The sequence below is a fragment of the Tachyglossus aculeatus genome (assembly GCF_015852505.1).
Source record: "Tachyglossus aculeatus isolate mTacAcu1 chromosome 12 unlocalized genomic scaffold, mTacAcu1.pri SUPER_6_unloc_2, whole genome shotgun sequence".
Lineage (NCBI taxonomy): Eukaryota > Metazoa > Chordata > Mammalia > Monotremata > Tachyglossidae > Tachyglossus > Tachyglossus aculeatus.
In genome coordinates, this window is record NW_024044829.1 from 13,005,418 (window position 1) to 13,026,835 (window position 21,418).

Sequence of the window (21,418 nt, forward strand, 5' to 3'; positions counted from 1 at the left end):
ATGCAAAGAATGTATCTTGGCCTTCTGTTGTACTTCAATTTGATTGACTGATTTAATTAATACTTAATTATTGAAGTATATTTTACAACAAATAACAATAGTAGCAACGGTAAGAGTAGGAGGAAAAGTCATAATGGTTTTTACTGAGTGACAACTGAGAGCATTAAGTGGTTAGGAAAATTCAACCTGTACCCATGCTCCTGGCTTCTGGGGCAGATTTGAGCATCAAAATTATGCCTAAATCACCCTTCTACAGTTACCTCTTCAATTTTCTTTAATGGCATTTGTTAAGCACTTACTATGTACAGGCACTTTATTAACCACTGGGGTAGATGCAAGGTAATAATGGTGGGATACAGTCCATGTACCACATGGAACCCATAGCATTAATCCCCATTTTACAAATGAAGAAACTGAGGCCCAGAGAATTTACGTGACTTGCCCAAGGTCACACAGTAAACAAGTCACAGAGCTAGGATTAGAACCCAGGTCTTTCTGACTTGCAGGCCCATGCTCTACTCTCTGTTGGTGGTGAATAAAGGGGATGAATCCAAGTCCAGGGATCCAACCCAATGCATGGAAACTAGATTTAAATACCATTCAAGAACAGCTGGATAAAAACTCTTCTGCCAGACTACTCAAAGCCATTGATAGTAATCAATCAATCAATCGGATTTATTGAGCGCTTACTATGTGCAGAGCACTGTACTAAGCGCTTGGGAAGTACAAATTGGCAACACATAGAGACAGTCCCTACCCAACAGTGGGCTCACAGTCTAAAAGGGGGAGACAGAGAACAGAACCAAACATACCAACAAAATAAAATAAATAGGATAGAAATGTACAAGTAAAATAAATAAATAAATAAATAAATAGAGTAATAAATATGTACAACCATATGTACATATATACAGGTGCTGTGGGGAAGGGAAGGAGGTAAGATGGGGGGATGGAGAGGGGGACGAGGGGGAGAGGAAGGAAGGGGCTCAGTCTGGGAAGGCCTCCTGGAGGAGGTGAGCTCTCAGCAGGGCCTTGAAAGGAGGAAGAGAGCTAGCTTGGCGGAGGGGAAGAGGGAGGCAGCCTGCAGCCAGGAAATGTCTCCAACGACAAATATCTCAGATCATTGCAGGCTGTTCAAGTCTGGCTAGAGTCATTCCTTGGGGAGAGAAATAACAGGGTCAGAGCCTGAAGTGAAAATTTATATCTCTGGAGAAAATACTCCCAACCAGGACCCTTCCCATCACCATCTTCACGTGCCTGTTCCACAGGCTGTATATGAGGGGGTTCATGGTGGGGGTTAGAACCCGGACACCAGCAGGTACAGCCGGAAGGAGGAGCTGGAAGTTTGTTTAAGTAGGGGAAGGCGGCCGTGGAGAAAAAAAACGGTGATGAATACCAGATGGGGCAGGCAGGTGGAGAAGGCTTTGGCTTGGCCCTCAGCGGCCAGCATCCTCCGTAAGGCCCAGAAGATGTGCACGTGTGAAACAATGATGAGAATGAAGCAGACGTCACCTAACGCTACCACGGAGGTGACACTTACGTCGACGGCGACCTGGTCCGCGGAGCAGGTGATCTTCAGCAGGGAGGGGATGTCACAGAAAAACTGCTGGACGATGTTGGAACTGCAGGTGGAAAGGGAGAAGGGCGAAGCTGAAAACAAGACTCCTAACAGGCCCGCACTGAGTGTCGAGTCGGCGGCTATCTTCTCACAGGTCTCTCGAGCCATGAGGACCTCGTAGTTCAGAGGGAGGCAGATGGCTGTGTAGCTGTCGTAGAACATGGCCTTGGGGACGGACAACTCCAAGACAACAAACCAGACTACAGAGGAGTCTTGCATGGTATAGCCCACTAGGGAGATGGATCTCTTGTTGGTCAGCGAATTGTGTATGGAGTTGGGGACGGTGACGGAGATGAGGCAGAGGTTGAGGACGGACAGGTGACTGAGGAAAAAGTACATGGGGGTGTGGAGGCGCCGGTCGAGAGTGGTGACGGTGACAAACAGGAGATTCCCCATCAGGGCTCCCAGGTAGACCAAGAGGAACAGTTCGACGTGGACCAGCTGCGCCTCCCGGACTTCTGAGAAATCCAGCAGGAGGAATCCCGTCACAGTGGAGACGCTGGGCACTTTTGGGAGCCAGCATTCATTCGTTCAATCAATTGCATTTATTGAGCGCTTACTGTGTGCACAGCACACTTGAAAAGTAAAATTCAGAACAGATACAGACAGTCCCTACCCAGCAACGGGCTCACAGTCTAGAAGGAGGGAACAGAAAGAAAACAAAACAAGTAGACAAGTGTCAATACCATCAAAATAGATAAATATAATTATAGATATGTACTCATTATTAATAAAATAAGTAGAATAATAAAGTAATAAATAATGACTTTCTGCAGTCATTCATTCAATCGTATTTAATGAACGCTTACTGTGTTCAGAATACTGTTCTAAGTGCTTGGAAAGTACAATTCAGCAACAGATAGAGACAATCCCTACCCAACAGTGAGCTCACAGTCTAGAAGAGGGGAGACAGACAACAAAACAATTAGACAGGCAGAGCCAAGTTAGAGTCCATTGATGGGATGGTTGAAGAAACTGATAGGACATTTGCTAGGGATTCTCTGGAGAGGAGACATTTATTGAATTCAAAATGATCTTGGAGTTTCATATCCAGCATGAAAAGAAAGATCGAAATTTCCCATCATTTTGGTCGATTTAAAGGGAATTCCCGAGATCATCTTCCCTCCGCCACCCCAACAGAATTGACACACAAATTCCCTGCCCACATCGAGTTTACAGTCTGAAGGGAGATATTTTTTAATCTTCGTCTTTAACCCTCCCAACTGCCTGAAACTTGTTGGCTGCTTCCACTACGCAATACCTTGCATGCACACTCATGCACACACAAATGAATATAGTTTGTAGCACTGTGAACCTGATTACAGCAGCTCCTGTAATGTGGAAAATGAATTCGTTAAGTAATATTTATTTAGCTCTTACTGTGTGCAGAGCACTGTACTAAATGCTGGGGACAGTACAATAGAATAATAATCAGACATATTTCCTGTCCACAACGATCTTACAATCTAGAGGAATAACAGACTGTAGTTGAGTTAATTTCAGTGAATTTTCTGGTCACTGGCATCAGTGGCATCCACCTGTTCTAACTCTCCTCCTCATTACCCGCTTTCTTCAACCAACCCTCCAAAAAGAACTTTGGCCTGGAAATCCACCGTTAAAAATTCCCACCCCGAAGATATGCCACCTTCAAAAATCCTCTGAAATTCCACCTTCTCAAGGAGGATTTAGCTAATTCACTTCTTCTCACCATCTGTCAGTGACCGTCTCCAGGCTTAATGCATCCGCAGACCCTCAGGATATTGCTGCTGAAGGTAAGGTTAATTACTCTGAACTGTAAGCTCCTTGAGGACACATGTCTACCAACTCATTTATATTGTATTCCTCAAGCATGTAGTATAGTGCTCTGCACACTGTTAGCGCTGAATAAATGTCTTCAATTGCTTGACTGATTAATGTCTGCTTCTCCCCTAAAAGATGAGCTCCTTGTGGTCAGGGAACATGTGTACCAACTCTTTCATAGAGAACTCTCCACAGCCCTAAGTTAGTGCCAGCCCGCAATCACAAGGCGTGGCCCTGCTGCTCCCAGTAGGATCCTCTCCTCAGGGCGCCGCCATAGGAGCCCTGGTTCCCGATCCTGAGAGGCCCGTCCGCCATCACACCCCGTGGGCCTGCTGCTCCCGGAAGGATCTTCTCCTCCGGACGCCACCGCGACGCCCGCGGTTCCCCACCCTCCCTCCGTCCCTCCCTCCCTCCGTCCGTCCCCGGGCAGCCTGCTATCGGGCGCCCATGCTCCGCGGCCAAGCTCATGGGCCTTCCCCCGCCAGGACATCTGCATCCCCGCCCGAGGACACCGAGGCCCCTGGGCTGGGCCCCCACCCCCCCCAGCACTCATCCCTCAAAGCCACCTCCACTCTGTCCAAGTAGCCAACTGGGATCGTGGGACATTGTGTCCCTCTTCTTGATCGTGAACATTCTGTCCCCCTGCTTCCACTCCCCACCACCCCAAAAGCGACCTTCTTTGAGGAGCCCCACTACTCCCCCTTCCCGGTCCGGACCTAACTGATTCCTCCCCCTCCACCCCTGGGAAAAAGGCACTTGTTATCACCGAGTTACTTTAGCAACAACCTCATTCGCACCTAGTCAGCCCACCCATGCTATATGGCTGTTTACTCCTCTCCCCAGGTATCTCCGCTCCCATGACCCTCATTAACAGTTCCGCCCTACGGCCCTCCATTGGACTCCATCCTCCTCCACCTCAGAGACATTTTTGCCAAGAGCCCCTGGACTCTCCTTGTCATTAACCACTTTGATCTGATTTGACTGGCCTACGGACAATTCATCCTTCTGCTTTGAGCATCATCTGCCTACTTTATGGTCGCTTCTGCATGTTGTTAACTGCTCTCTATGATGTCATCATCGGCTCATTTTATTATTCCCATCGAATGTTAATTATTAACGACTCTTAATGATGTCATCACCTGCTTATTTTACTGCCATCTCAGGTTGTTAACTGCTCTCTGTGATGCCATTATCTGCTTTTTTGCCATCACATATTAATATCTGCTGTCTGTGAAATCATCATCTGCTTATTTTATTATTGCCATAGTATGTTAATTGCTAACTACCCTCTGTGATGTCATCACCTACTTATTTTATTATTGCTGCTTCCCACTGTGCTGTCATTTACCTTGCTGAACTCACAATGAACTATCAATTCCCCGGCTCGCAACTGCCCTTCCCATTTCTCACCTTCCCCTCCACCTCCTCCACGCCTCCCCCTCCCTCTCACCCCCTTCCCAGAATCCCTCTGTTCCAGCGCCAACCCTCAAGTCCTCCCTTCCAGCCCCCTCCCTCCCCTCCTCCCCGCCCCTAACCCATCCCAGTTCTCCTTTCTCATCGCAACCCTTCTTCCATCCAGGCCCCCGCCAACTCATCCCAATCCAAACCCTCCCCTCCCCTCGCACCCTTCCCCCTCCCACCCCTCCCTCCACAGCTGCTGCCAAATATGGCCTTTGGAAGACCCCCTCCATTATAGGTAAACTCCCTTTCATCCTGGACATAGTCCTTTCCAGCTCTCTACTCCCCTCGCCCTAACTGAAACATGGCTCTCTCCGGACGACACGGTCTCTTCTGCTGCTCTCTCCAGTGGAGGCCTCCTCTTCTCACACTCCCCCAGACTCACCGTAAAAGGAGGAGGTGTCGGTTTCCGTCTCGCTACCCAATGTCGCTTTCCACTATCCCTCCTCCCCCTTCCTTTTCCTTCCTCTCCTTTGAAGCCCACATTATTCGCCTCTACCACCCCCTCCAGATTCTTGCAGCCGTCATCTACCGCGCCCTCGCCCCAACCTCCAACTTCTTTAACGACCTTGAACCCTTCCTCACTTTTCTTCTCTCCTTTTCCATGACCACTCTGATTATCGTAGACTTCAACATCCACATGGATATCCCTGGTGACTCCTCTGCTACCAATCAATCAATCGTATTTATTGAGCGCTTACTGTGTGCAGAGCACTGTACTAAGCGCTTGGGAAGTACAAGTTGGCAACATATAGAGACAGTCCCTACCCAACGGTGGGCTCACAGTCTAAAAGGGGGAGACAGAGAACAAAACCAAACATACTAACACAATAAAATAAATAGAATAGATGTGTACAAGTAAAATAAATAAATAAATAAATAGAGTAATGAATATGTACAAACATATATACATATATACAGGTGCTGTGGGGAAGGGAAGGAGGTAAGATGGGGGATGGAGAGGGGGACAAGAGGGAGAGGAGGGAAGGGGCTCAGTCTGGGAAGGCCTCATGGAGGAGGTGAGCTCTCAGTAGGGCCTTGAAGGGAGGAAGGTGGGCAGAGGGAGGGCATTCCAGGCCCGGGGGATGACGTGAGCCGGGGTCCGATGGCGGGACAGGAGAGAACAAGGTACGGTGAGGAGATTAGCGGCAGAGGAGCGGAGGGTGCGGCGTGGGCTGTAGAAGGAGAGAAGGGAGGTGAGGTAGGAGGGAGCGAGGTGATGGAGAGCCTTGAAGCCCAGGGTGAGGAGTTTCTGCCTGATGCGCAGATTGATTGGTAGCAATTGGAGATATTTGAGGAGGGGAGTAACATGCCCAGAGCGTTTCTGAACAAAGACAATCCGGGCAGCAGCATGGAGTATGGATTGCAGTGGGGAGAGACACGAGGATGGGAGATCAGAGAGAAGGCTGATGCAGTAGTCCAGACGGGATAGGATGAGGGCTTGAACGAGCAGGGTAGCGGTATGGATGGAGAGGAAAGGGCGGATCTTTGCAATCTTGGCCCACCTTCCATCTCTACTTGAAGCTGCCAACCTCCTGCTCCACCCCACCTCGGCCACTCACCAATTTGGTCACACCCTTGGCCTCATCATCTCCTAGCGCTGCACTATCTCCACCCTCACCAACTCTGAAATCCCTCTCTCTGATCATAACCTTCTCACCTGCCTCCTCACTCACACTTCTCTCCTCTGTAAATCTATAATACTACCTCACAGAGATTTCCGCTCTCTCGACACCATCCATCTTTCTCAGCCCCTCACACCCCACCTAGCCTCCCTTTCCTTTCTACCCAATCTTGTTGACCAAAATATTGCTGTCAACTGTACCCTCTCTACTCAACTCAACTCACTCGCTCTCCTTTCCCTTCGCTGCTCTCATGCCACTAACCACAGCCTTGGATCACTGACACTGTCCGCCTCTTTCGCTCTTATGCTCAAGCTGCTGAACGCTGCTGGAGAAAATCTTAACACCAAGTCAACCTTGTTCACTTCAAGTTTATCCTTTCCTGCCTTAACTCTGCCCTCTCCTCTGCCAAGCAAAACTATTTCTCCTCCCTTATTGACACCCATGCCCATCATCTCCATCAGCTCTTCCGTACATTTAACTCCCTTCTCGGGCCCCCTGTTCCTCCCCCTCCTCCATCCCTCACCCCCAACGATCTGGTCTCCTACTTCATTAGTAAAATTAACTCCACCAGGTCTGAGCTCCCCAAGGTCACTCCTCCCCCTTCTCGAAATCCCCTGCTCTCAACCCTCTCCTCTACTCTCCCATCCTTCCCAGCAATGTCTTCAGATGAGATCTCCTCCCTCCTCGTAAGTGCTACTCCATCCACCTGTACTTCTGACCCCTTTCCCTGTTATCTTATGAAATCTCTCGCCCCTTCCCTCCTCCCCTCTTTAACTTTCATCTTCACCCGTTCCCTCTCCACTGGTTCCTTCCCCTCTGCCTTCAAACATGCCCATGTCTCCCCCATCCTAAAAGACCCTTCTCTTGACCCCACCTCCCCTTCTAGTTATCGCCCTATCTCACTCCTACCATTCCTTTCCAAACTCTTTGAATGAGTCGTCTACACACGCTGCCTCGAATTCCTCAACGCCAACTCTCTCCTTGACCCCCTCCAATCTGGTTTCCGTCCCTTACAATACACCAAAACTTCCCTCTCAAAGGTCACCAATAACTTCCTTTTCGCCAGATCCAATGGATCCTATGCTATCCTAATCCTCCTCGACCTCTCAGTTGCCTTCGACACTGTGGACCACCCCCTTCTCCTCAACACGCTATCTAACCCTGGCTTCACAGACTCCATCCTCTCCTCGTTCTCCTCTTATCTCTCCGGCCATTCATTCTCATTCTTCTTTGTGGACTCCTCCTCCCCCTCCCATCTCCGTACTGTAGGGGTTCCTCAAGGGTCAGTTCTTGGTCCCCTTCTGTTTTCTATCGACACTCACTCCCTTGGTGAACTCATTGGCTCCCACGGCATCAACTATCATCTCTACGCTGATGATACCCAAATTTACATCTCCTCCCCTACTCTCCATCCCTCCCTCCAGGCTCGTATCTCATCCTGCCTTCAGGACATCTCCAACTGATCTGTTCTTTCCACTGGGCCAGGTTGCTTATCTTCTCGGTGATTTGGGGCAAGTCACTGATCTTCTCTGTGCCTCAGTTCCATCATTCATTCATTCATTCAATCATATTTATTGAGCGTTTACTGTGTGCACAGCACTGTACTAAGCGCTTGGGAAGTACAAGTCGGCAACATACAGAGACGGTCCCTACCCAACAACGGGCTCACAGTCTAGAAGGGGGAGACAGACAACCAAACAAAACATGTAGACTTGCCTCGTGGAGCCGGGATTGGAACCCAGGTCCCTGACTCATTCATTCAATCATGCCCCATGGCACTCACTACACTGTCAGTTTTTTATTTATATCAACACCCATCCTCCCTACTCTTATCTACTGGTCAGAGGCAGGGAACGTGATGCTCCCAAGCGCTTAGTACCTCTGTTAGATGGGGATTGAGACTGTGAGCCCTGGGTGGGACAGGGACTGCGTTCCCCCCAATTTTCTTGTATTCACCTCAGAGCTCAGTACAGTGCATGTTAAGTAATGAGAGCTTAAGAAATACCATAAAAAACGAGGCAAAATGCATGATTCCTGCCTTCAAAGACTTCCCAGTCTAATAGGCTGTGCAGGCAAAATGTCCTTTGCAACTTGGAGGAGAAAAGAATGGAAGAATGGATATATGGATAAGACGTGGTGAGGCAGAGAGGAACGACCACGGGTGTGGGAGTCAGAGGTCGTGAGTTCTAATCCCTGCTCCGCCACTTGTCAGCTGTGTGACTTCGGGCAAGTCACATAAATTCTCTGTGCCTCCGTTACCTCATCTGTAAAATAGGGATTAAGACTATGAGCCCCAAGTGGGACAACCTGATTACCTTCTATAACTCCCAATGAATAGAACAGTGCTTGGCACATAGTAAGCGCTAAACAAATACTATCTTTATTATTATTATTAGTGCTTGATAATCATATTTTTGAGTGCTTAATGCGTCAGAGCATTCATTCAATCGTATGTATTGAGCGCTTACTGTATGCAGAGCAGTATACTAAGCGCTTGGGAAGTACCAGTTGGCAACATATAGAAACGGTCCCTACTCAACAACGGGCTCACAGTCTAGAAGGGGGAGACAGACAACAAAACAAAACATGTGGTCAGGTGTCAAGTCATCAGAATAAATAGAAGTAAATAAATAGTAAATATGTACAAATAGAATAGAGTAATAAATCTGTACAAAGATATATACAGATGCTCTGGGGAGGGGAAAGAGGTAGGGCGGGAGGGTGGGGAGGGGAACAAGAAGGAGGGGGCTAAGTCTGGGAAGGCCTCCTGGAGGAGGTGAGCTCTCAGTAGGGCTTTGAAAGGAGGAAGAGAGGTAGTTTAGCGCATGTGAGGAGGGAGGGCATTCCAGGTCAGGGGGAGGACGTGGGCCGGGGGTCGATGGCGGGACAGGTGAGAACGAGGTACAGTGAGGAGGTTAGCGGCAGAGGAGCGGAGGGTGCGGGCTAGGCTATAGAAGGAGAGAAGGGGGGTGAACTAGGAGGGGGCGAGGTGATGGAGAGCCTTGAAGCCTAGAGTGATGAGTTTTTACTTCATTCGTAAGTTGACTGCCAGCCACTGGAGAATTTTGAGGAAGGGAGTAACATGTTCAGAGCGTTTCTGCACAAAGATGATCCGAGCAGCAGCGTACAGTACAGACTGGAGTAATAAACGCTTGGAAACTACAATTCGGCAGCAGATCGAGACAATACCTACCCAACAACGGGCTCACAGTCTAGAAAGAGGGAGACAGACAACAAAACAAACCAATTAGACAGGCATCAGTAGCATCAAAATAAATAAATAGAATTATAGATATATACATATCATTAATAAAATGAATAGAATAATGAATATGTACAAGTGCTGTGGGGTGGGGAGGTGGGTAGAGCAGAGAGGGAGGGAGTAGGGGCGATGGGAAGGGGAGAAGGAGCAGAAGAAAAGGGGGGCTCCCTCTCGGAAGGCCTCCTGAAGGAGGTGAGCTTTCAGTAGGGCTTTGAAGGGGGGAAGTTAGCTAGTTTGGCGCATGTGAGGAGGGAGGTAATTCCACTTATGCATTACACACCAGTGGCAAAGCCTTTACCTTCCAGCCCCACGAGCACTTCCCACGGGGGAGGAATCTACTTATGCATTACATACTTGCTTCCTAATTCCTTTCTCCATGCCTGCCAGCAGGCAGATAATCATATGATTCCGAGCTGTCTATCGGTACTCTCCCTCTGATAATTCCACTCTGGTTTGGAGCGAGGGACAGCTATCGCTACCAGTGGGTACATCCCATTCCTATTCACGGCAGCTTCATCCGCTGCCCTTTCAGCATAATCCCAAACTACTCTCTTTTGCTCTACCGTCAGCCAGGAAGAAAGCAACACGTTAAGATCCTCCCATGACAGATCGTACTGCAGAGTCAGGCTCCGGAATTCGTCCCAAAAGCGCGTGGGGTCCGCAGAATATTGTCCCAATTTCCGTTTTGCCACTTCCAATTCGCTCAAAGAGAAGGGTGCCGTACCCACACTATCTGTCCCCTTTCCCCTGCGACCTCCCTCATGGGGATTATCCTTTCCTCTCTCTCCGGAGGGGCATAGGGTGTGCCTCCCCTGGTGCTGGGGGGCTTTGGGCCCACGAGGAGGTGGGCTGGTATGGAGGAGGACATAACAACGGGTTGGGCTCCGTAGTGGTGATATTTCCCGTCCCCTCAGGGGGCTGAAGGGGTGTCGAAGCCCCCTGGGATTCCCGGCCGGAGGGAGGGGGAGAGCCATCCTTCCGGGGTCCCTGGCCGAGGAGAGGATCTTCCAGTATATCTGGAGAATCGGGCATTAGGGCTGGGCCCCCGGGAGGGGCCCAGGCAAAACACATGCAGCAGTTCTTTCCCTCGGGGCTTTGGGCCAAAGCCATAAAAGCTTGGACATACGGGACTTCTGACCATTTCTCTAACCACCTGCAATAACTGTCCAGCTGGAGAATGTATTAAAATTTAGCTACCCGTGTTCGGGCCTGGCCTCCTGATCCTATAGTTTATACTGGGGCCATTCTGTGGTGCGCGAAAAATCAGTCGCTGGTATTTTCAATCGGCCAAACCAAATTTGTCCCTATTCTTGGTGTTCAGCAGGCAACCCAATGGGGAGTCGCCTGGGATTGAGGAACCTAGTCCCATAATGGGTGGAAAGCGTTCCTCTTTTGAGGTAATTGAAAAACCTTGTGCCATAATGGGTGGAAAACGTTCATCTTTTGAGGTTCTTTGTCTCTCTCGGGCTATGTCCAAGAGCCGCGTGAACTTCCAAGCTGCGGTCCCTCTACATCAAGGCGTCCCCTGATGGGAGGTCCCTTCCCTGGACCGACCCGGTCGGCCTTCCTCTTCCAGCCTAGTGTACACGGGAACTAGAGGGTGCCTCCACGAGAACAGACAAGAACAATCAAAAGAGGACTCACCACTCCGGTGGCTTCATGCTGTGCTGTGGTCAGCCAGAGCAGCAGCAGTCACACCTCTTAGACCCCCATATGGGCCACCAAATGATGTTGGCAGCGGTTCTGAATCACCAACAAGGTCGCCGGGCGACTAAAGAATTAGTCGAAATAGCATCTGACTATTAAAGGTTTTAATGGTTTGTAAGTAAGACCGAAGACCGAATAGGGGGTAACGCACCCGGCGGGCCCCTTTCCTTAAAGGAGAGGCACGCCTAGTGCCAGAGGTAACGAGGTTATATACTGCTGTTGCTGACACAGTGATTGCTGCAGATTTGGCGCAGCGGGGACTGGTTTGGTGCAGACTTGGTGCAGAGCTAGGCGGAGTCTATCTCCTTATTTGGTTTGGTTCCCGGGACCCAGCCAATGGCCTGCAGGGTCTAAGGCCCAAACCAAACATGGCAACAGGACCGCATACGTTCAAATGTCTGCAAATTTCCATGGCGCATGGGGCCGAAATAGCATATGACTCCAACGCGACCACATCATTCATTCATTCATTCATTCGATCGTATTTATTGAGCACTTACTGTGTGCAGAGCACTGTACTAAGCGTTTGGGAAGTACAAGTTGGCAACATATAGAGACGGTCCCTAACGAACAGTGGGCTCACAGTCTAGAAGGGGGAGACAGAGAACAAAACCAAACATATTAACAAAATAAAATAAATAGAATAAATATGTACAAATAAAATAAATAAATAGAGTAATAAATACGTACAAACATATATACATATATACAGGTGCTGTGGGGAGGGGAAGGAGGTAAGGCGGGGGGATCGGGAGGGGAGAGAGGAAGGAGGGGGATCAGTATGGGAAGGCCTCCTGGAGGAGGTGAGCTCTCAGTAGGGCCTTGAAGGGAGGAAGAGAGCAAGCTTCGCGGATGTGTGGAGGGCGGGCATTCCAGGCCCGGGGGATGATGTGTGCCGGGAGTCGACGGCGGGACAGGTGAGAACGAGGCACGGTGAGGAGATTAGCAGCAGAGGAGCGGAGGATGCGGGCTGGGCTGTAGAATGAGAGAAGGGAGGTGAGGAAGGAGGGGGCGAGGTGATAGAGAGATTTGAAGCCTAGGGTGAGGAGTTTTTGCCTGATGCATAGGTTGATTGGTAGCCACTGGAGATTTTTGAGGAGTGGTGTAACATGACCAGAGCGTTTCTGGACAAAGACAATCCGGGCAGCGGCGTGAAGTATTGATTGAAGTGGGGAGAGACAGGAGGATGAGAGATCAGAGAGGAGGCTGATACAGTAATCCAGACGGGATAGGATGAGAGCTTGAACGAGCAGGGTAGCGGTTTGGATGGAGAGGAAAGGGCGGATCTTGGCAATGTTGTGGAGGTGAGACCGGCAGTGAGTAAGGGAATGGGAGGGGGAGGAGGAGCCCGCAAAGTAGACGGAGAATGAATGGCCGGAGAGAAAAGAGGAGAACCAGGAGAGGATGGCGTCTGTGAAGCAAGGTCGGATAGCGTGTTGAGGAGAAGAGGGTGGTCCACAGTGTCGAAGGCAGCTGAGAGGTCGAGAAGGATTAGGATAGAGTAGGAGCCGTTGGATTTGGCAAGAAGGAAAGTCATTGGTGACCTTTGAGAAGGCAGCTTCGATTGAGTGTTGGGGACGGAAGCAAGATTGGAGGGGGTCAAGGAGAGAGTTGGCATTGAGGAATTCGAGGCAGCGGGTGTAGACGACTCGTTCAAGGAGTTTGGAAAAGAATGGTAGGTGGGAGATAGGACAATAGCTAGAGGGAGAGGGCATATTTGAAGGCAGAGGAGAAGGAACCAGTGGAGAGTGAGCGGTTGAAAATGGATGTTAAGAAGGGGAGGAGGGAAGAGGCGTTAGATTTCATAAGATGAGAGGGAATGGGGTCTGAAACATAGGTGCATGGAGTAGCACTTGAGAGGAGGGAGGAGATCTCATCTGAAGATACTGCTGAGAAGGATGGGAGAGTAAGGGAGAGGGTTGAGAGCTGGGGGTTGGAGAAGCGGGAGGAGTGACTTTGGGGAGCTCAGACCTGATGGAGTTAATTTTACTAATGAAATAGGAGGCCAGATCGTTGGGGGTGAGGGATGGAGGAGGGAGAGGAACAGGGGGCCTGGGAAGGGAGTTAAATGTATGGAAGAGCTGATGGGAATGGTGGGCATGGGTGTCAATAAGGGAGGAGAAATAGTTTTGCCTGGCAGAGGAGAGGGCAGAGTTAAGGCAAGAAAGGATAAACTTGAAGTGAACAAGGTTGGCTTGGTGTTTAGACTTTCTCCAGCAGCGTTCAGCAGCTCGAGCATAAGAGCGAAGGAGGCGGACAGTGGCAGTGATCGAAGGCTGTATGCTAGTGGCACGAGAGTAGCGAAAGGAAAGGGGAGCAAGTGAGTTGAGTTAAGTAGAGAGGGTAGAGATGAGAGCAGTAATCTGCTCATCAAGATTGGGTAGAGAGGAAAGGGAGGCGAGGTGGGGTGTGAGGCGCTCAGAAATATAGATGGGGTCGAGAGAGCGGAGGTCTCTATGAGGTAGTAATATAGATTCACGGGGAGAGGAGTGTGAGTGAGGAGGCAGGTGAGAAGGTTATGATCAGAAAGAGGGATTTTAGAGTTGGTGAGAGTGGAGATAGTGCAGCGGTAAGAAATGATGAGGTCGAGGGTGTGACCAATTTGGTGAGTGGGCAAGGTGGGGTGGAGCAGGATGTTGGCAGCGTCAAGGAGAGATAGAAGGCAGGCGACAGAGCAGTCACCAGGGACATCCATGTGTATTTTGAGATCTCCGAGGATCAGAGTGGGTATGGAAAAGGAGAGAAGGAAGGTGAGAAAGGGGTCAAAATCGTTAAAGAAGTTTTAGGTCGGGCCGGGGGGGGGGGGTCGGTAGATGACGGCTACAAGAATCTGGAGGGGGTGGTAGAGGCGAATAATGTGGGCTTCAAAGGAGGGGAAGGAAAGGGAAAGGGAAGGAGGGATAGTGCGACATTGGGGAGCGAGAAGGAAATGACACCTCCTTCTTTTCCCGTGAGTCTGGAGGATTGTGAGAAGAAGAGGCCTCCACTGGAGAGAGTACCAGAAGAGACCGTGTCATCCAGAGAGAGCCATGTTTCGGTTATGGCGAGGAGGAGTAGAGAACTGGAAAGGAATAGGTCCAGGATGAAAGGGAGCTTACCTATAATGGAGTGGGGGTTCCAAAAGATACACTTGGCATCAGCTGTGGAGGGAGGGGAGGGAGTGGGAAGGGTGCGAGGGGTGGGGAGGGTTTCGATTGGGATGAGTCGGCGGGGGCCTGAGCGGAGAGAGGAGGACGAGGGGTGGCGAAGAGAAAGGAGAACTGGAATGGGGTGGGGGCTTGGAGGAAGGCAGGAAGGGGGTTGGAAGGGTGGAGTTGAGGGTTGGCGCTGGTACAGAGGGATTCTGGGGATGGGGTGAGGGTGAGGGGCAGGGGAGGGGGAAAGGGAAAGATAAAGATGGGTAGGAGAGAGGAAGGGGAAGGTGTGGAATGCGAAGCGCAGTTGGGAACAAGGGAATTGATAGTTCATGGTGAGGTCAGCAAGGTAAATGACAGCACAGTGGGAGGTTTACAATTAAAATGCAGTAGCAATAATGCAGAAGCAATAATAAAATAAGTAGGTGATGACATCACAGAGGGTAGTTTACAATTAACATGCTATGGCAATAATAAACTAAGCAGATGATGATATCACAGACAGCAGATAACAATTAATATGTGATGGCAAAAAATAAGCAGATGATGACATTACAGAGATCAGTTAACAATTAACGTGTGGTGGCAGTAAAATAAGCAGGCAATAACATCATTGAGGGACGTTAACAATTAACATTCGATGAGAATAATAAAATAAGCAGATGATGACATCACAGGGAGCAGTTAACAAAGAACATACAGAAGCGATCATAAAATAGGCAGATGATGCTCAAAGCAGAAGGATTAATTGTCCATGGGTGACTGAAATCATATCAAAGAGGTCCTCTCCATCCAGACTGCTATCATATTAATCCAAGCATTTATCCTATCCTACGTTGACTCCCTTGATGACCTTCCTGCTTCCTGTAACTTCATACAACAGTCCATACCTCGCTTTCCAAATCCTTTCAGTCTATGTTGTCCCATTCCTCAAGAGCCTCCAGTGGTTGCCCATCCACCTTTGCATCAAATAAAACTCCTTATCTTTGTATTTAAAGCATATTGCCCCCCCGCCTTACCTCTTTGATTTCCTACTACAACCCAGCCTGCACACTTCGCTGCTCTAACTTCATCAACCTACTCACTGTACCTTGATTTCTCCTACCTTGCTGCTGACTCCTTGTCCATGTCCTTCCTCTGTCTTGGGCCACCCTCCCTCTTCATAGGCAATAGATGATCACAACCCCACCGCCCCCACCCTCAAAGCCTTGTTAAAAGCATATGTCCTCCAAGAAGCCTTCCCTGACTAAGCCCTCAATTCCTCTTCTCCCACTTTCTTCTGCAGAGCCATGGTATTTAGATTTGCACCCTTTACTCGCCCCTCCCTCAGCTCCACAGAACGTATGTCTGTTTACTGTTCTATTGTACTTTCCCAAGTGCTTAGTACAGTGCTCTGCAAACAACGCTCAATCAATACAATTGAATAAATGAATGAATTGCATACATATCCGTAATTCATTTATTCATGCTATTATCTGCCCCACTTTCTACTATTATTGCTAATAATAATAGTAATAATAAGCACTGGGGTGGATATAAGCAAACTAGGTTAGACACAGGCCCCATCCCACATGGTGTTCATAGTCCCAATCCCAATTTTACAGGTGTGGTAATTGAGGCCCAGAGAAGTGAAGTGACTTACCCAAGGTCACACAGTAGAAAAGTGGCAGAGCAGGAATTAGAACTCATGACCATTTGTCTCTTGCCCCTTGCCGTATCTACTCACTCTACATTACCGATTCTGATACCTTGTACTCTCCCAAACGCTTAGTACACTATGCTGCATATAGTAAGCACTCAATAAATCCAATAGATCCTATTGACATAGCTTCTTTGAGCCTCACAAACCTCACCTGTAAAATCTGGATTACGACTGTGAACACTATGTGAGTCAGGGACTGTGTCCAATCTGATTATTTTGTAACTACCTTAGCACTTAGTACAGTGTCTAGCACATAGTAAGTGCTTAATAAATGCTATTTTAAAAATATTTTTATGCTCTACCTTTTCTTTTATCTTTAATTCAATAGATTAACCACGAGATTTGAGAGAAAATCCATTTACCTTCTTATGTCTTCAAAACTAACATATGGAGTCAGTAATGGAGTTCTGAGTGTTGGAGGACCCTACATAGAGATCACCTAAGTCCCTTCTATCTCTCCACTCCTTGTTTCATTTTATTCAGAGAACAGGAGAGAGACCATCAGCTTAAGGGCCGCAGCCCTTAACTTGGAAAATGCCTCATGGAATGGTTGAACTGTAATTGTCTGAAGAACAGTTTCAACAGGACAACTAGTGTCTAGAGTCCCACTGACACTCACTCTACACACACACTTAATAATAATAAGTTAAGCATAAGCTCCATGCCTGGGGAGTCCTTCAAACCCATCCAAAGTAAGCCTTAATGCAAGGTGATCAGAAACTTTATGATGAATGGAGGCTGGCCCCAAAATAGGGAGAGTTGAACTTGGGGGAGAGGAGATGAAGGAAGAGGATTTGATTGATGGGGTTGACTTTTAAAGCAACAAACTGAATTGAGAACCTAGGGAACTTGTGCAAAGCTAAGGTCTAGTGAAGGATGAGCCTGCATTATCGTTCCCAAGACCATCTCAGTTGGAAGCTTGAGTAGGAGTCCCACTTTGCTAGTTGAAACTGACCACCTAAAAGGTGACCCGTGGCTCTATCATGATGAACAAACATGAGTGGGAAGCAAAGGTGATGATACTTATGTCACGAGCTTACAGTCTCTTCTGGACTGAAAACTTGCTGTGGACAGGGAATGTATCTACCAACTCTATTATATTGTACTCTCCCAAGCACTTAGTACACTGCTCTGCACACAGTTAGTGTTCAATAAATATAATTGATTGATTGATTGATTGAAAAGGCAAATTTGCCTGTTCAAGGGAAGAGAGAACAAACGGGAAACGGGAAAGGAAGCTAGAGGAGAGGGAGGGACAAACAAAAGAGAAAGGGAGAGTTTAGATAAAGGGGAAAAGTCAAAAGGAAGGTACTAGGGTGAGGGAAACACACACCTGCTTTCTGCACCACTATCTCTTCCATCACAACTGGAGACAGTGTCAGAGGAAGCATAGCCCGAGACAGACCTGTGCAGCCAGCCCAGCACCATCACAATCCCCGGGGCTGTAGCTATGGTCTTATTTGCCCCAGATGATCTGGCCCATCCTGGATTGTGACATCAATAAGGGGACTGGGAGGTTTCTGAATCTTCAGCTGTATTTGAAGGGCAGAGCAGGATGGGGACCTGCAAGGCCCCAGACTGGCGGGCTCTGGGTTTTCTATTGGATGCTTGAAGGGAAGGTGGAACCAAACTCCCTCAAGTGGAGAAGGGCAAGCCTGGCAATGTGGAAGCCTCCCTCATCATCATCATCATCGTCATCAATCGTATTTATTGAGCGCTTACTATGTGCAGAGCACTGTACTAAGCGCTTGGGAAGTACAAATTGGCAACACATAGAGACAGTCCCTACCCAACAGTGGGCTCACAGTCTAAAAGGGGGAGACAGAGAACAAAACCAAACATGCTAACAAAATAAAATAAATAGGATAGATACGTACAAGTAAAATAAATAAATAGAGTAATAAATATGTACAACCATATATACATATATACAGGTGCTGCGGGGAAGGGAAGGAGGTAAGATGGGGGGATGGAGAGGGGGACGAGGGGGAGAGGAAGGAAGGGGCTCAGTCTGGGAAGGCCTCCTGGAGGAGGTGAGCTCTCAGTAGGGCCTTGAAGGGAGGAAGAGAGCTAGCTTGGCGGAGGGGCAGAGGGAGGGCATTCCAGGCCCGGGGGATGACGTGGGCTGGGGGTCGATGGCGGGACAGGCGAGAACGAGGTACGGTGAGGGGATTAGCGGCGGAGGAGCAGAGGGTGCGGGCTGGGCAGTGGAAGGAGAGAAGGGAGGTGAGGTAGGAGGGGGCGAGGTGATGGAAAGCCTTGAAGCCTAGGGTGAGGAGTTCCTGCCTGATGCGCAGATTGATTGGTAGCCATTGGAGATTTTTGAGGAGGGGAGTAATATGCCCAGAGCGTTTCTGGACAAAGATAATCCGGGCAGCAGCATGAAGTATGGACTGAAGTGGAGAGAGACACGAGGATGAGAGATCAGAGAGAAGGCTGGTGCAGTAGTCCAGACGGGATAGGATGAGAGCTTGAATGAGCAGGGTAGCAGTTTGGATGGAGAGGAAAGGGCGGATCTTGGCAATGTTGCGGAGCTGAGACCGGCAGGTTTTGGTGACGGCTTGGATGTGAGGGGTGAATGAGAGAGCGGAGTCGAGGATGACACCAAGGTTGCGGGCTTGTGAGACAGGAAGGATGGTAGTGCCGTCAACAGAGATGGGAAAGTCAGGGAGAGGACAAGGTTTGGGAGGGAAGACAAGGAGTTCAGTCTTCGACATGTTGAGCTTTAGGTGCTGGGCAGACATCCAGATGGAGATGTCCCGAAGGCAGGAGGAGATGCGAGCCTGGAGAGAGGGGGAGAGAGCAGGGGCAGAGATGTAGATCTGGGTGTCATCAGCGTAGAGATGATAGTTGAAGCCGTGGGAGCGAATGAGGTCACCAAGGGAGTGCGTGTAGATTGAGAACAGAAGGGGACCAAGCACTGAACTTTGGGGAACCCCCACCGTAAGAGGATGGGAGGGGGAGGAGAAGCCTGCAAAAGAGACTGAGAAAGAACGACCTGAGAGATAAGAGGAGAACCAGGAGAGGACGGAGTCTGTGAAGCCAAGGTCAGATAGCGTGTTGAGGAGAAGGGGGTGGTCCACAGTGTCAAAGGCAGCTGAGAGGTCGAGGAGGATTAGGACAGAGTATGAGCCATTGGATTTGGCAAGCAGGAGGTCATTGGTGACCTTTGAGAGGGCAGTTTCCGTGGAATGAAGGGGACGGAAGCCAGACTGGAGGGGGTCGAGGAGAGAGTTGTTGTTGAGGAATTCTAGGCAGCGCGTGTAGACAACTTGTTCAAGGAGTTTGGAAAGGAATGGTAGGAGTGATATGGGACGATAACTAGAAGGTGAGGTGGGGTCAAGAGAGTGTTTTTTTAGGATGGGAGAGACATGGGCATGTTTGAAGGCAGAGGGGAAGGAACCAGTGGAGAGTGAGTGGTTGAAGGGTAGGGTCCCTCCCAATGGGACCCTACCCATTGGCTTGAGAGGCCCGTAAATGATCTTTCCTTCCCTTTTTTATGCCTTGAAAAACCTCACAGTATCAGAACACTCCAACCTAAATTGGGAATAGTGGTCATCTGTCCATAACCCTATGAACAATCAGCTTATGGCCAGAACCTGTGGGGAGGCAGGCTGAGGGAACAGTGGCTGACAGGGAGAGTACTTAACTCAACCTGTTGTCATTCTGACTCCCTTTGCCCCATTCCTCTCTCTGACCTCCAGCTTCCCTCTACTTTAACCCTATCTTCGTGGATTCATCTCTGTTTCCCAAGAAATAGGGGCTGAAAGAGCAAAAACGCTTAAAAAGGTTAGTTTCCAAACTAAATGCTGTTTCTGTCACCGTAGCCTGCCTGAGAAGATTCAGGAAATCTAGATTTTAGCTTTAACCCTACTATTGGCCAGCTGGCAAACACGGTCAACTTGGAAAGAGCATGGTCCTGCGAGTCAGAATACGTGGGTTCTAATACCAGGTATGCCACTTGTCTGTTATGTGACCAAGGGCAAGTCACTTCATTTCTTTATGCCTCAGTTACCTCATCTGTAAAATGGGAATTAAGAATAGAAGCCCCATGTCTATTATTATTATTATTATAGCCAGACAATGCACGGGTGAATTTCACCGATTGTGGCATTTTCTCCAACTCTCCCCTTAGCACAACCATGAAGACGAACCGCCCCATTCCTGTGGACCGGCTGCCTCTGTGGGCCACAGAGTGCGGAAACAGAGGGGCAGCGAGCAGAACCACAGAGGTGCCGTACCGTGATGGAGCCGGGGGCGGGAGGAGCCCCGCGCCGCGCCCCAAATGCCAACCTTCCCGCTATCCGCCCGGCCCGAGCCTGCTCCTCCTCTGCGCTCGGGGACGCGCAGCGGGGCGACGGCCCGAATCCTATTGGCGGAGAAGGCGGAACTGAGGCACCTTCCCTCCGTCCCTCCCCCTCCTGTGCCAGGCGGCTGCGGACTTAAGGGGGAGGGAGGAGGGTGATTTGTATATGTTAATCAGCGCCTCGAAACGGACCTTCCAGCGGCCCTTGCGGCTCTGCGCACTAGATGAATTATTGACTCTCTTTATTCCATGTGGCTTGATATTCCCTAAACAGGGAAGTGTTTATGGTACGGATTTTCTTCTTCCTTCGGAATTATAATGATGCAAATTTTATAACAATTACCAAAATCTTAATAGATATTGCGAGACTGATCTATAAATATCTAGCTAAGGAAAACTTGATATGTGCTCGCCTCGGCAGCACATATACTAAAATTGGAACGATCCAGGGAAGATTAGCATGGCCCCTGCGCAAGGGTGACATACAAATTCGTGAAGTGTTCCATATTTTTTTGCCCCCTCCTTTTAGGAGCTTTCATCGGGACAGGCTTCTTCTCCGAAAGGGACAGAACTCCACTTTAATCTGCCCTTATTCCAAATCAGCCCTGCCCTACGTCCTGACTCCTCCTCGGCAATGTAAACACTTACATTCCTGTGTTAGTGGCTGCTGCCTGTGGAAACTGAGGCTCAGCAAGCACATCCCGGGCGGGAACGAAACGCGACTCAGCTGGACGAGGCTGCCATCTACATACGGAGACCGCTGATGAAATGCAAAAATGCTGAGGCTGGAGATGGTAGTGATGATG

General features: G+C 49.2%; 1 non-coding gene across 1 annotated transcript; it reads left to right on the top strand.

The window, feature by feature from the left end:
• Positions 1-21,017: 21,017 nt before the first annotated feature.
• LOC119921473 lies at positions 21,018-21,124 on the top strand. The gene has a single exon (XR_005448511.1). It is a non-coding gene; the product is annotated as a U6 spliceosomal RNA (small nuclear RNA).
• Positions 21,125-21,418: the final 294 nt, after the last annotated feature.